This window comes from Hydra vulgaris, chromosome 12 (assembly GCF_038396675.1).
Source record: "Hydra vulgaris chromosome 12, alternate assembly HydraT2T_AEP".
NCBI lineage: Eukaryota > Metazoa > Cnidaria > Hydrozoa > Anthoathecata > Hydridae > Hydra > Hydra vulgaris.
Window position 1 is genome coordinate 31,438,446 of NC_088931.1, and position 14,160 is coordinate 31,452,605.

The 14,160-nt window shown below is 29.6% G+C and overlaps 1 long non-coding RNA gene across 2 annotated transcripts; it reads right to left on the bottom strand.

The window, feature by feature from the left end:
• Positions 1-3,077: 3,077 nt before the first annotated feature.
• On the bottom strand, positions 3,078-9,383 carry LOC136088657 (uncharacterized). 2 transcript variants are annotated; one of them, XR_010642367.1, is made up of 3 exons: positions 9,068-9,383; positions 3,692-3,760; positions 3,078-3,260 (listed from the first exon to the last, which is right to left on the bottom strand). It is a non-coding gene; the product is annotated as an uncharacterized LOC136088657 (long non-coding RNA). The 2 variants fall into 2 exon arrangements; XR_010642366.1 differs by lacking the exon at positions 9,068-9,383 and having other exon boundaries at positions 3,692-7,783.
• Between the last annotated feature and the right edge of the window lie 4,777 nt (positions 9,384-14,160).

Here is a 14,160-nt window from a genome sequence, read left to right on the forward strand (position 1 = left end):
TGTTATTTGTGAAGACTTTCTACGGTTTATTAAATGTAAATCTGGTACAACTGGTCTTAGTCTTGCGCAAAACATAATTTCTGCAATTGATGATCTTGGTCTTGATATCCAAAAATGTAGAGGTCAAAGATATGATGGTGCTGGGGCAATGTCTGGTAAATTAAAAGGTATTTCATCTAGAATTAAACTTATCAATTTAAAGGCTATTTTTGTTCACTATGCATGCCATAAACTTTTTAGTTATTTAAGTTAATTTAGTTAATTTAGTTAATAGTAAATCATGCAATGTTCAAAGTGTTTGAAATGCTTTTGATCAAATCAAAGATATATCATATTTTTTTAACTTATCACCTAAACGTGCGAGCTGTCTCAATAAATTCACTTTTCCTGGTCAAGCAAAATTAATTGATACATGTCGAACTAGATGGGTTCAGAAACTTAAAGGTCTGGATGTTTTTTTTGATAACTAACTATCCGTTTTTCATTCAATATAAGAAATGGCATACAATGAAGGTAAGAGTTATAATATTGATACTTCTTCAAAAGCTTCATGTTTTTTAAATCTTATGACAAATTTCTCTTTTATTGAGAGCTTAGTTTTAACAAAACAAATAATGGGCTATTTCTGTGCCATCACTGTTGTTCTCCAAACTAAAGCATTTGATATATCACAACAGTGTAATGAAATAAATTGTTTGAAAACTCAACTTTTTAGATTTAAAAAAAAAAATTGATGTCTATCATAACGAATGGTACTTAATTGCTCTTGACCTAGCTAAGACTCTTGATGTTTCAGAAGTTAAACCAAGGCTCTGTGGCAGACAAGTTTATAGAGATAATTATCCCTCTGACACAGTTTCAGATTATTTCAAATATTCCATCACATCATTTATCTGGTATTCCTGCAACTGTTGTAAAAAAAATATAGAAAAATGTTTTTGGAAGTCAGATTTTATGGAGTTTTTGCATTTTCGTATATCGGATATGCCTCATCCTACATCAATTCATGCTGAATTAGATTTGTGGGAAACATTTTGGAACAATCAATCTGTGATCCCATCCACTATTACAGAGACTTTAAAGTCTATTGATATGAAGGGTTTCCCAAACATTAGGGAAGGTCTTTTAATAATGGGAACAATTCCAATTACTACATGTGAATGCAAGAGAAGAGTCAAGATTTAATTCTTTAGCTCTGAGTTGCTTTTTACCTAACATTAATTTATTAACTTCTTTTTTGTTTATTGGCTATATTCGTTTATTTTATTTTATTTTATATTTAAGTTTATCTTATATTTAGTGAAAATCAGAAAAACAAACATAAAAAATTAAAAAAAAACCTTATTAAAAAAAATTTGGCCTATCAAGAAAAGGAAAGAATCCAGAAATGGAGGACTAACCTAAGGCAACAATATAAATACTTTACATTAACTGCCTATCAAGAAAAGGTAAGAATCCAGAAATGGAGGGCTAACCTAAGGCAACAATACAAATACTTTACACTAACTGCCTATCAAGAAAAGGAAAGAATCCAGAAATGGATTTCTAACCTAAGGCAACTATATTAATACTTTACATTAACTGCCTATCAAGAAAAGGTAAGAATCCAGAAATGGAGGGCTAACCTAAGACAACAATACAAATACTTTACACTAACTGCCTATCAGGAAAAGGAAAGAATCCAGAAATGGATGTCTAACCTAAGGCAACTATATTAATACTTTACATTAACTGCCTATCAAGAAAAGGTAAGAATCCAGAAATGGAGGGCTAACCTAAGGCAACAATACAAATACTTTACACTAACTGCCTATCAAGAAAAGGTAAGAATCCAGAAATGGAGGATTAACCTTAGGCCACATGACAGTTTACAGATGGAGTGCAAAGTCCTATGGCTTACCTTCTCGTTTGTGCAGTTCGTTAAATAGGTTAGACAAGTAAAAAATGTCTAATTTATGAACAGAATAGTCAAGGCAACATTTTTATTAGTTTTATTTTATATGGGTAATTGAGAACAATGCCAAGTAAGTAATAATAAAGTACTGATGCCGCTTTGATGACGAATTGCCAAAATATAGTCGGCAATACTTTTTTGCAACCTTTCCCCCCCCCCTCGCTAGCCCGGGGAGGGGTTTATAAAAAAATATCGCCGACTATATTTTGGCAACTCGAAAAAAACGGGTAACACCCACACAAAATCCTGCATCCGCCCCTGGTCTCATCTATCAATTAAAAAAATCTATTATAAGTAAACTATTGTGATTAGTATATTTTACTATTTTGTTTGAAAATATGCTATATAGGGGAAAGGCGCCTATGATGGCATACTTAACTTTGAAGCTTCATTATTCTGTATCCTGAAGACCAAAAATAAAAGTTTTGATATGGATACATTCCTTGTTACATCTAGAACAATAATTACCTTGGGAGTTTTCATCAGTTTTATTTTTTTTATAAGTTATTCTTATTGTAAAAAAAAGCACAAGTATGCCATCATACCCAGTGAAAAAGCGCACATGGGATACGCGTGGATTTTTTCCATATGTAACCCATGTGGGGATTATTATTTTGTCCCATGTGGGTTTCATATGGTAAATCCCACATGGATTCCATATGGTAAATCCCATATGGGATACGCGTGGGTTTTTACCATATGTAACCCATATGGGGATTATTATTTTGTCCCATGTGGGTTTCATATGGTAAATCCCACATGGGTTTTATGTGGTAAATCTTACATGGGATATAGGTGGAAAATACTAGATGTTATAGATCTTAAATGCCACATATTTTAATCCAAATGGTGTAAAAGTAGTCAATACTAGACAAATGAAAGTCCGAATGCTTCTATGATAATTTTTAAAATTCTTTTAATTTAAAAATTACTTAAATAGTTATTTAAAATTAATCATCAAAGCTTTCAGAGAGGCTTAACTTAATCTGGTATTTGCTACTTTATCCCATTTGGTATTCAAAATGTGTAGCATTTTTGATCTTTTACATGTGATGTTTTCCACCTAAAACCTGTGGGATTTACCTTAAACTATAATGACGAAATTTTATAAAATTAAAAAACGTGTTGCAAAATGAATTTATTTTAAAATAAATGCTATTAATCAATACATCAAAAATGAATATTAAAAATATTATTTTTTCTTTTGCGATTTACACGCCGTTTTTTGTCGATTTAATTAATTAAATCGCTTCGGCTTGCATAATACCAAGGTTTTTAGTATCTTCAAACTTTCTTCAAACATTTTCTAAAAATAAAAAATATAAATACAAATATATATAAGTATAAATATATATATATATACATATATATATATATATATATATATATATATATATATATATATATATATATATATATATATATATATATAGAGAGAGAGAGAGAGAGAGAGAGAGAGAGAGAGAGAGAGAGAGAGAGAGAGAGACAGAGAGAGAGAGAGAGAGAGAGAGAGAGAGAGAGAGAGAGAGAGAGAGAGAGAGAGAGAGAGAGAGAGAGAGAGAGAGAGAGAGAGAGAGAGAGAGAGAGAGAGAGAGACAGAGAGACAGAGAGAAAGAGAGAGAGAGAGCAATTTTAATAAGGAACCTCATTAGTCGAGCAATTTTAATTATTAGCCAGGTTGAAGTCATTAATGACTACAATATTTCACAAATAATTATTTTCTAATTTATTACTTACAATGACTAACGAATTATGGGTAATTGAACACATATTATGCGTAATGAGCTTGAACCCATGAGGAGAATCCTGAAAAAAGTGATCAATTAGGATAAGTAGTTAAACAAAAAAACAAAAACAAAAATGTAAAAACCTACTTTTTCAATGATATAAACCTTAGGTGCAATAGCCACTGAATGCAAAAGTATCTTTACTTTTTCGTCACACACACGGCCTTCTATAATAACAGGCCTTGACATCGCGCAAAATGCCGTAAAAACTGAAGGCCGATTAAACTTTCACTTTTACTTATATTGATATATTTTATATTAGGTAGGGTGTATGTTTTCTAATAATAATCTCTAGTAAAGACGGAAATATAAAAAGAAAACCAAAAAATTGTTAAAAGATAATCATATTTTTCGTATTTCAAATTTCATTAAGAATATTTATGTAACATTAAATAGTATCAATAACAAGCAGAACCATAACAAAGTATATATCTATATATTAGAAAGATAACTGTATTTTTAATTTATTTTTGCTCAAAATGGTAACAATAAAAATCACCAACAATAAAAATCACCAACAAAAGTTGATTTAAGCAAAAAAAAAGTTTTATCAATATATCTCAACAGGGTAAATATTTACAAATCCAAACATATTGAGAGACATATAGGCTAATGAGAAAATAAAAAACATAATAAGTAAATAGCATAATAAATTACAAAACTAATTTTCACATAAATTATGATAGCTTTAGTATTTTGGCAGTGGTAATTAGTGAGTAATTCTTTAGCAGAATATTATAATATACTCTGCATTGTTTTTTTGTGATTTTAAATTTATATTTAGCAGCAATGAACTGAAACTGAGTAACACAAAATGTTCTGCGTAAAGGGTCAGTAGCACATTGAAAAAAAAAAAGCAAAATATTGACCATTAGACTAGAGTATCAGAAAGAATTTCAAGTCCGCCTCTGTTTAAGCTGTACAGATAACTTCCAAATTTATAATAATTGGTAGAATCATCATAAATTTTTTATTTCGCTTTTTTGCACATAGCCAGCTATGTAAACTATAGCCACTAATGTAGATTTATTAACTGAGCTTTCAAGATCATGTATATTATCCAGAAGTTCTTTTTCATCAGTAGAAATATCTCTAAAACATATGTCACAAGTATGACCATCAATACCATCAACAGGAATGTCAAGTTGTAATATCAATTTAGTATGTTGAATATTAATTTTTTCAATTACAGATTTAGCATTTATAAAGTAAGTACATCCAGATCCCTGTCGAAGCTTAGAAAAAGCTTTTTCAAGTGGATCTGTTGAAAACCAACCTAATAAGACATACTTTGCTCCATTACTCAACAAAGTTTCTACGAGATCAATAAAGCCATAACACGAATGCGCTATATGCAATAGCGCATTCATGTTATTGCAAAGCCATAACACGAATGCGCTATTGCATAGGTTTCATAAAATTTGACAGTTCAACAATATCTCTTAGCAGTTGTAACTGTTGATCACCAACTGAGTGGATTTCTCTGCATAATTCATTTCTAAACCGAATGCCAGCACCAGGTGCTTTGACATTAACAACATTAGAAAAAAAAATATTTTTTCAATAAATACAGCAGTACCTTCAAATGCTTTATTTTCAATTTCTGGACGCGTTCTTAACGTAGCTACTGTTTCTTCGCAAAAAACAGACAAACAAAACTTTACAGATTGTCTCCCTATTGGTTTTGGATAAACTGATTTAGCTGTAAGTTTAGAGAGTTTAAAAAGACTATTGCACTCAGTTTTATATAAAGTTTCTAAATCACTCCACTTAGCCAAAGCCAGTTCTTTATTGTTCAAAAATTGAAGTTCGTCAGTCTTTTCTGTCAACCAATTGTTTCGTATAGATTTTAAGAGATGCGTATAACCATACAATAAATATATACCTGATGTTGTTAACCATGGTTTACTATCAACTGTTTTAAACATTCCAAAAAATCTTTGATTTACACGGTTACCATCAGTAATTATTACCAGTGTCTTACTATTTTCAATATTATTTATTGTATCAACAATTTAGTGACATTGAGCAAACTAAAATTCAGAAGAACAATTTGCAACAGGTTGAGCTCTACATATAAATTCTGGACCTCCAAAAAGACATATAATCATAAATGATAAAATTGTTTTAGCTAACATTTCAGGGTAGTTTACTGCTTGACCAAACAAAGCACCTCTTTAGTAAAGTAATGAAGCTTTGACATAGACCTCATCAATTAGTAGTATGGAAGTTCTTTTCAATGGATTTAAATTCATAAAAATACTATTTATGAAACTTAGGTCCTCCATTGAGCTTATTTTTGAAGTCAATCGTGTTAAAGTCCTTATACTTGGCAACTTGTAGTCAATACACAAACAGTCATATAAACTTTGTCACATAGCAAAATACTCATATGCTCTTCATATAATATCTGAAGTATATAAAACTTCGCCAACATTAACTTTTCTCATAGCATTAAGGTGTTTGAATAGAATATTTAACTGAAGCGAACTTTCTTTATTTTTTAAAAATCTAACTGCTTCAAATAAAGCTGATTTTGTTTTTATTAACTTTAATTTGTTTACAGCTAAAGATGAAATATTACAAGTTGTGCCATTATGTTTAGCTACAAATGAATAATCATTGAAAATTACTAAAATAAATAATGGAACACCAAGTTTGTACATTTTTGATTGTATGTGTAAACTTTTTTTATTAAGTTGGAAAACAATAACATCGTTATTATCACTTAACAAAGATTGAATATCGTCAAATATAAGTTCATCCTCTTTTAGAAAATCATTTAACTCATCTGGTAAAATGCTTCGAAAACCACTTGAAGTTACAGTTTTTCTAACTTTACTTGCTGGTGTGGCTAAACAACTAGGCGGAATATTTTTAAAAACAGATGCTTCCCATATTTGCTTTCAAAAGGTGCTTCATTTGGCCAATGAAGTTGACATACTGCTGTATAATCTGTAACAATAAAACCAACTCTTGTGATAGCTTCACTACATCTTTTTCTCTTCTCTAGATTCTTCGGGAATTTATAAATTGATATTTTTGTTGTAGTTGAGTATTGATATTTTTGTTGTAGTTGTAATTGATATTGTAGTTGTAGTTGTATAAATCGATATTTTTGTTGTAGTTGAGATAGTTCGACTTGCAAAGAGATACACAGCATTTTAAAGGCATTTTAATTATTAAAAAAACTTACCGCTAGTTTGACAATATTATTACCTTACAATGTAACGCCTTGAACCTTACAAGGTTATCGCCTTGAAGTTGCGCTATCTAATTTATAAACCAATCAAAAGATTTATTAAAAAAGTGTGAACACAAACTTTTGTCTAATGTTAAAAGATGAAAATGTAAACACAGTATTAGGAATTGGCCTTCAGTTTAACAACTTTGTTGCGCGATGTCAAGGCCTGTTATTATAGAAGGCCGTGGTTACACATAATATAATATTCTGAAACTAATAAACAAACATCTAAATTTCTATAAGTAAATTTATTCTTTGATCATTGCCTTCATATCCTATCTTATTTTCATATCATAATCTATTATGGTATTATTTATATAACATATCACAACAATATTATTAAATTTGTGATGTTCAAATATCATATGAACATTCTCTAACATGTTCATATGATATTTGAATATAGTTCTTGAGTATATTATCTGCAAACAATTGACTGATGCAAGTTCAAATGTTGTCAAAAACCAAGCATGCATGCATGGGACACTGCAGTGTCCCACAAAGAAATGCTGGTTTGAAAGTCAAATTTTCTTTATTAAAAAAAAAATATTAAAATAGGGGGGAGATAGGGAGGTTTCTGTAACTTTTTTTAGGCTCCAAAACTTTTAACTTTATATATAATAAGGTTCATAAAACTTAAGGAACTTACGAAGTACATTGAGGAACAAAAACACGATAATTACAGAAACTTTTCAATTTTTAATCTGGAGTACCACAGTGTTATTGGGAATAAAGTCTCTGGGTCCAGTATTCAAAGTAATATGATCTAAAGTAATATATAAATTAAATAAAATGCTTTAAAATGCATGCAATTATACATATAACTCCTGATAGTTAACTATATGTATAACTAGTTATACATAAAATTTATTATATAAACTTATTTTTTGAGGTTATGCTTGAACAAATTAGTACCAATTAACTCAAATTCAAGATTTAGTTCAAGTTCAAGTTCTTATTTGTTCATTGTTTTTTCACTATTTTATATTTATTTGTTCAAATTTGTTAACTAGTACTAATTCTTACTACAGTAAGAATATTTATTATTGTTGAACATGATTTTATTAGTAACCTAATTTTATTTTCACCATATTTTGACAACACCCATTATATTTTAAATGATGACAGCTTTACTTTTCTATTGATGTTAAATTTATTACGTTTCAATAACTCAGATTGAATCTTAACTGAATTATTGTAAGCTTTGTAGAGGTTTGTTGTATATCAAATGGTGTTGTAAATAAAGTAAAAATAATATATATATATATATAATTAAGTAATAAGATTTTATTAGTAACTTAAAATTAAGTTACTAATAAAATCACGTTCAACAATGATAAATATTCTTACTGTAGTAAAAAATAGTACTAACTGATAAATTTGAACAAATAAATACAAAATTAACAAAAACAATGAATAAATAAGAACTTTAACTTGAACTTTAACTAAATCTTGAATTTGAATTAATTGGTACTAATTTGTTCAAGTATAACCTTAAAAAATAAGTTTTAATAACAAATTATATGTATAACTAGTTATACATATAGTTAACTATCAGGAGTTATATGTATAACTATATGGATTTTAAAGCATATTATTTTATTTAAACATTACTTTAGATCATATTACTTTGAAAACTGGACCCAGAGGCTTTATTCCCAATAACAATGTGGTACTCCAAATTAAAAATTGAAAAGTTTCTGTAAATACCCTGTTTTTGTTCCTCAATGTAGTTCGTAAGTCCCTTAAGTCTTAAGGACCTTATTATATCTAAAGTTAAAAGTTTTGGAGCATAAAAAAAGTTACAGAAACTCTCCATCCTATTTTTTTCTTTTTTTAATAAAGAAAATTGGGAATTCTTTGACTTTCAAACCTGCATTTTTTTTGTGGGACACTGCAGTGTCCCATGCATGCAAGATTGGTTTTTGACAACATTTCAACTTGCATCAGTTAATTGTTTGCAAATAATTTACTCAAAATCTAAATTCAAATAACTATTATATTATCCTAATAATACGTCTATTTGCATAAATCTTAATCTTATTTCTATAAAGAAACATAAACATTATTCGCGGTACTTACATACTTGCTTGCCATTCTCTATATTAATATAAATTATTTTCACACAATATAAACGTAACGCAATGCAATGTCGATTTCAAAATACTTTTTTTAGTTTTTTTTTAAAGTTTTTTTTTTAGTTTCCAACTTTCAAATTTATTCCCATGCAAATCCCACAGGAAACCCACGTGGGATTTCCCATGTGTGTAAATACCATATGGTTCCCACATGTAACCCATGTGGGATTACCCACATGGGTTTAAGGTGACAAATTTCCATACGGATACCACATGGGAAAATCCGTCCCACGTAAATCCCATCAATCCCACACGGAACCCACGCGGAACCCATGTGGGACGCGGTTTTATTTTTCACTGGGTAGGCAACCACTGCTCCTATGATGGCATAGGGGAGGATAGGGCTAGTTAGGATCGAGGGTAACTTAATGATTTCATTTAACCTTAGAGTCTTCCCTCAGAAAAGCCAGAAATTACTCGAAACCATCCTAATTTATCATTTCATGCTATACACCAGCATTGTAAAATTTTGCGCATGCGCATAGGATATATTGCGTTTTACGTATTTTTTGGACCAAAAAAAAAATTTTGGAGCATCGTTTTCTTTTAACTTTACTTAAAAATAAGTTTTTCTTATAAAAAAAAAAGGTTTTCCCAACTCGTCAACATTTCAACACCCCCAACTCGTCAGTATGCCATCATGGGTAAATGTCATCATTTTCATTAAAACAAGCTGTATCTGCTTTGTTCAAAAGATAAAATTAAAGTAACTATTCCACTAAATGCACAAAACTTGAATATAAAATGCATGAAAATTTCATTTCTGCACAGTTAATAGTAAAATCACAATCTTAAATATATGAAGGAAATAAAACTACAACAGCACATCCCAAAATCGATTTTTGTTAATTATAAAAACAATACTTGTGCACAAGGGACGTTTTTCCACTAAAACTAATGTAAATTCAGTATAGTCATGAAGGTCTAATCATTTTTTTAACAAAACCAATTTTAATGGAAATATGACCGGTATGCCATCATAGGCGCTACGCCATCATAGGCGCCTTTACCCTATTCAATAACCCTTCATCCTGGAAACCATATAACAAAAACTTATGTAGTTCCCCGTAAATTATATAATTTATTTTTTAATTATAAATAATTATAAAATAATAACATAAAATATAATCTATAAATAAAATATAATACAAAATTATTTAATGAATTATATAATTAATCTAGAACTCTACTTGCAGGGGAGATTCTAGAAATAAAATAAAAGGAGGGAAGGGAGCAAATCCTTAAAAACCATCAATCGTTTTGTAAAAAAAAAGAAGTCCTCAAAACTAAAAATCTACTGACTGAAATGTGTCAAATTGCCAACTAGCCGACTATATTCTATAAAAAACTAACTATAACTTGAAATAAGCCATCTTTAGAAATTATCGCCCCCCACGCACCTCCACAGAATCGCACCTGTCTACTTGTAAAAATATTCTTTGTAAAAAATTATATCAAAACGAAGTTGTGAAGCAAGTTGTGAAAAGTTTTGATTTCCGTCAAAAATGGGAAATACGATATTTCAAATATCTTCAAATTTAAATTTTTAAGAAATTATCAAATTATAGAGACTAGCGATTGCAAACAATCTTTAGTTTGATCTATAAATAATCTATCCTACAACTCCAAGAAAATTATTTCTGCTTAACAATATTCACATTAGTATATCACATTGCATTTTTTACAAAAACAATATTTTTGACGTTAAAGCGTACGAGTTCAATTCCGGCCACCGCCAACTCAGCGCTTGAGTAGTACTTCGATTCGTAAAAATGTTGGTCAATAGCGGACGCTACTTTAGCCTTAACGATTATTTGTGTCCGTTCCTATGCCAATACACAGGGTTCTTACAACATAATATGTCTCGCAGATCTGTCGACATATTTTCAGACATATTTTCTGTGGACATAAAATATGTCCCACATATTTTCTATCGACATATTTTGACATAATTTTATGTCTGACATATTTGCTGTTTGATATTCTTGAAGAAAAAATCAATCTAACAAATTTATTGCGCATTTCAGCTTAATTTAAAGAGAAAAGTGAAAATAGTTTAACAAATTTGTTGCTTTTTTGCAATCAATTATGCTTCATAAAACTTTTTAAACTATTTTAAACCCTATAAGCAAACATCAGTTGTTTTATAAAGGTCTTTTTCTGCCCTTTTCAGCATTTGATAGTATTGACTAATATTGACTAGTATTGATGCATCATTTGATAGTATTGATTAGTATTGGCAATTTCCCTTATAAGAATGTAAAAACCATCTCAACCTGAGTTTTTATTACTGAAAGAGGTTTTTATCAGTATTATTATTAGTATGACTAAACTTATAATTATTCTTTTGATTAAAATAATAATATAAAAAATATTTTAAGTTATTTTTAATTAATAGTTGATCCTGGAAAGATTTCATTATGAAAAATTGAATTCAAAAAATTTTCATAATTTATAACTAATTACGAATAATATACTTATAGTTATAATAGTTACGATTTATTTAACAATAAAAAAATTGACAACTGCATTATAACTGCATAATTAACTGCCATAAACTTGCATAAAATATTTTGAGTGAAATATATATTGGAAAAATTATTTTTTCCGTTTTCCTTACGATTTAAAGTCAAAAATGGAAATTAATTTATTGAATGAACAAGTGAAAACTCTATTCGAAATTAATAAAAAAGGAGGAAGATGTAAAATGTGCAAAAAGTTTTACAAAGGCAAATTAAGTAACCTCAAAGATCACCTTCTTCGAAATCACAAAGAAAAAGCCGACGAAATTGAACTAGTTGAAGCTACCCCCAGTTTCAAGGCATCAAAATGAGCACGAGACTCAATTAATTAAACGAATCAAGCTAGAAGTTGATGTAAATCAATTAATTAGAGAAATGATTCGATTAATGATGCGCCGTAACTTGTCTTTAGCATCAGCTGATGAAATCGGACAAATGTCTTTAGTAAAAAATGCACTCAAATTCAAAATTTTTATAAATCGTCACATCATGAAACGCTACATTCAACATGCATGTGAAAATATTTTTATATATTGATATTGGCGCTTTAGAGAATAAAGAAGGGAATTAGTGAAGCCCACACTGTTTGCATTGAAAAATCGGTTAAATTGTTCTGCTCAGCCATTTTTTGTGGCTCACATGTGTGTAAGCTAGCTGCCAAGGACGTAACGTCGATGTTTGAAGATGTATTGAATAATATAAGAAAGATTGCTATTAAATCCAAAAAAGTAGCATATATTCAAGCATTTTAAAATCTGAAAAAGCCTCGTATAGACATTGCACCACGTTGGGATTCTACTTTTTTAATGATAAAAGATTTTCATACCAACGCAGAATCATATCAAAGGATAAGACACGATAAGTCAAAATTAAATGATGCATCATGGAGCTTAATAGATGAATATTTCAACGCATTTTTACCAATACATTTGGCGATGATGAATTTTCAATCACCAAAATTATCAATAAATGAATTCTACGTTCGATGGATTCAAATGAAAATAGAAATCGAAGACGTTCCAGCAGGCGAGTTGGGATAAAAATTTTTACTGACCAACGCAACCAATACACGAGAACAAGTTCTTTTTAAAGGTGAAGCATTTATTGCTGCTTTAGTTCTGGATCCTAGATTTTGCTTTACATCGGGTCATCAACTGTTTAATACAGAACTGTTGAATAGAGAATCACACAGTTGATCAAAATCCATCAAAAACTTTGCACTCGACAAGAACAGTCAAATTCTTCATCAACAGAAGAATCCATACAACTAAATGCGTCATATTTATCAAATACTTCTGAAAAGATGATTCCGATGAACTCAGAAGATGTTGAATCTGAAAAAGTACGCCGTTTCATTGAATATACTGAAGGAGGAACAAGGCAAGGTATTGTTAATGCATCTTCAGAATCAGATGAAGATATTCGTTAACTAATTTTAAAATGGGCTCTTAATGAAGTGCGAATGACATTAGACGTTGAATTCAACATTATTGTTTACTGGAGGAAAAATCAAAAAACAAAATGGGTTCAGCTCTATGAAATTTCGCAAGTAGTTTACGGTGCAGCGTTCTCCAGCGTAAAAGTTGAACGTGATTTCTCTGGATTCGCTTTGGTTTATAGCCATCTACGTACTCGCATTTCAAATGATTTCTTAAACTCTATGGTGGTAAAAGACAACTTGGATTTAATGGATAAAATAAAATTCGTTTAAAGAACTCAACAACTCACATTTTCTTTTAGTCAAACGGCTGTTTTTCTTCAAGGTCTCTTAATTTGCAATATAATCTATTGAGATTCAGTTTTGTCTTCATAGAATCTTTTGAGATTCTATTTTTCATTATGGAAACTTTTGAGGAATTGTAAATTTATTTTATTGTTAAATAAATCATAACTATAAGTATACTATTCGTAATTAGTTATAAAATATGAGGCGTTGCGAACGAAAGGGGCACACCAACCAAATTCAAGTTTTGAGTAAACTGCGTTTGAAGTTTCTAGACTGAAATTTGCTTGATTTATATCAATAATTTAGGTAAACTGATGAAATATACATCATTAAAAATTTTTTTTTTTGCGTAACAACATTTTTATCATTAAAAAAAAATCTAATAAATTAAAAAATAAAATTGTTTGAAAATACTTTATTAGGACGAACGTTTTACTCGTTACAAAGTGTGTTTCTTCAGATTTTATCAAGTGTAAATAACAAGGGATTTTCAGTCAGAAAGAGGCCCACTGACACGTTGATCTTGTGTTATATTGTAGATGACAGACTAAAGTAAAAAATGGTTAAAGAAAACGGGTTTTCGAAAATTGGTTGGTGTGCCCCTTTTGTTCGCAACGCCTCATATTACCGGTTAGTCTTTTTAATATGAATTTAATGAGCAGAATAAAATGTTTGCGAAATATTTCAAATTCTTCAGCTTAAATGAATTTAATTTGGCACAAAATTTTTGAAATTCTGTGAAGCGTTTTTTTCATAGAATCTTTTTTCAATTCAATTTTTCAAAAAAAA